General features: G+C 41.3%; 1 pseudogene; it reads right to left on the minus strand.

The window, feature by feature from the left end:
- Positions 1-528: 528 nt before the first annotated feature.
- On the minus strand, positions 529-969 carry LOC144302882 (prefoldin subunit 5-like; annotated as a pseudogene).
- Positions 970-2,726: the final 1,757 nt, after the last annotated feature.

Here is a 2,726-nt window from a genome sequence, read left to right on the forward strand (position 1 = left end):
TTTTTTTAAGATTTTATTTATTCATGATAGAGAAAGAGGCAAAAAAAAAAAAGAAAGAAAGAAAAAGAAAAAGAAAAAGAGAGAGGCAGAGACACAGGCAGAGGGAGAAGCAGGCTCCCTGCAGGGAGCCCGACGTGGGACTCGATCCTGGGTCTCCAGGATGGCACTCTGGGCCAAAGGCAGGCGCTAAACCAATGCGCCACCCAGGGATCCCAGTATAACCATTTTAATAATATTTATTTTTCCTATCCATGAGCATAGAATGTCTTTCCATTTCTTTGGGTCTTCAGATTCTTTCATCAGTGTTTCATAGTTTTCAGAGTACTGGTCTTTCACCTCTTTGGTTAGGTTTATTTCTAGTTTCATTTATTATTGTTGTTGTTGTTGCCATTTTGCCCAGCTTGCACACTTATTAGCATTAAACACTAGACCTTTCTCTTCCCTGATCCCAGGAAGCCACGCCCACAAAGTCCCAGGTTTCTGAAGCCCTGAAGCAGAGTCCCTCTGCCCAATTTCTGAAACAGGCTCTCAGGCCTTGGGAGTAGCCTGATTTGCTCGCAGTGCTGTGAGCTGCTGAATCTTCTGGCTCATGATCTCCACGACAGCCTGTTTCATGGCTTGCTTCTCCTACAGAGCTGGCTAGATTTTCTCCATTTGCTTGGTGAGGAAATCTGTCTTCCTCTCAAAAAAGTTCTTGGCATCCTCAGATATCTTTTCTACATAGTAGTCTATTCCCACAACAATGAGTACATGTTCCACATCATGTAGCTTCCCAGGGACATACAGAGAACCCGTCAGTGGGATGAGTAATTCTTTCCCCAGCACATTCGGACAGTTTCTGGCTTCCACATGGTCTGTACCCTTGACCTGAGCAATGGACATGGACAAGAACTAAACTTCCTGGCTCAGCTGGTTCTCGAGCATCTATAGCTTTGGCAAGTTCAGCTTCATCTTAACTAACTGCTCCATGTTGGGAAGGAGGACTATCTTATTATTGTAAGTGGGATTGGTTCCTTAATTTCTCTTTCTGCTGCTTCATTAGTAGTGTATAGAAATGCAACAGAGAGGCACCTGGGTGGTACAGTCAGTTGGGTATCTGACTCTTGGTTTCAGGTCAAGTCTAATCTCAGGGTCATGAGATCAAGTCCCATGTTGGGTCCTGCACTCAGCATGGAGTCTGCTTGAGTTTCTCTCTCCCTCTTCCTCTGCCCCTCCCACTGCCTGCTCTCCTTCTCTGAAATAAATATTTTTTAAAAAAGAAATACAGTAGATTTCTGTATAGCGATTTTGTATTCTGTGATTTTATTTTATTTTTAAATATTTTATTTATTTATTCATGAGAGACAGAGAGAGAGAGGCAGAGAGAGAAGCAGGCTCCTCAAAAGGAGTCCGATGTGGGACTCAATTCCGGGTCCTGGGATCACACCCTGAGCCAAAGGCACATGCTCAATCACTGAGCCACCCGGGCATCCCATGCAATTTTATTGAATTTGTTTATCAATTGTAGTGGGGTTTTTTTTGGTGGAGTCCTTCAGGTTTTCTACATGTAGTATCATGTCATATGTAAATAGTGAAAGTTTTACTTCTTCCTGCCAATTTGAATGTCTATTACTGCTTTTTGTTGTCTGATTGCTGTGGCTAGGACTTCTGGTACTCTGTTGAGTAAAAGTGGTGATAATGGACATCCCTGTCTTGTTCCTGACCATGGAGGAAAGCTCTCAGTTTTTCCCCATTTAGAATGATGTCAGCTGTGGCTTTTTCATATATGGCCTTTATTATGTTGAGGTATGTTCACTTCAAACCTACTTTTTTTTTTTTTTTTAATTTTTTTAATTTATTTATGATAGTCACAGAGAGAGAGAGAGGCGCAGAGACACAGGCAGAGGGAGAAGCAGGCTCCATACACCGGGAGCCCGATGTGGGATTCGATCCCGGGTCTCCAGGATCACGCCCTGGGCCAAAGGCAGGCGCCAAACCTCTGCGCCACCCAGGGATCCCTCAAACCTACTTTGTTGAGGGTTTTTACCACAAATGGTTGTTCTACTTGTCAAATGCTTTTTCTGGGTCTTTTAAATGATCATATGGTTCTCTTTTTTTGTTTTTTTAAGATTTATTTATTTGAGAAAGTGCATGCACAAGTGGGGGGATGGGCAGAAGGAGACCAGCAGACTTTCGTGTATTGGGAGTTTTTTGATTTCTGATTCAATTTCTTTGCTGGTTATTGGTCTGTTCAAATTTTCCATTTTAGCCTTGGTAAATTCCTATGTTTTTAGGAATTCATCCATTTCTTCTACATGGTGCAATTTGTTGACATATAGTTTCATGATCTCTTATAATTGTTTGTGTTTCTGTAGTGTTGGCTGTTATTTCTCCTCTCCCATTTATGATTTTACTTATTTGGGTCCTTTCTCTTCTTTTTGATGAGTCTAGCTTAATGTTTATCAATTTTATTAATTTTTTCAAAGAACAGTCTCCTGGTTTCATTGATCTATTTTTTCTTGTTGTGTATGTATGTAATCTCTGCGCCCAACATGGGTCTCAAACTTATGACCCAAGATCAAGAGTTGCCTGCTCTACCAACTAAGCCAGCCAGGCTCCCCTGTTTCTAATGTTTTTGTAGTTTCTATACCATTTATTTCTACTCTAATCTTTATTATTTTGTTCCTTCTTCTGGCTTTAGGCTTTGTTCATTGTTCTTTTCCTAGCTCTTTAGGCGTAAGCTTAAG

The sequence above is a fragment of the Canis aureus genome, chromosome 32 (genome assembly GCF_053574225.1).
Source record: "Canis aureus isolate CA01 chromosome 32, VMU_Caureus_v.1.0, whole genome shotgun sequence".
NCBI classification, from domain to species: Eukaryota; Metazoa; Chordata; class Mammalia; order Carnivora; family Canidae; genus Canis; species Canis aureus.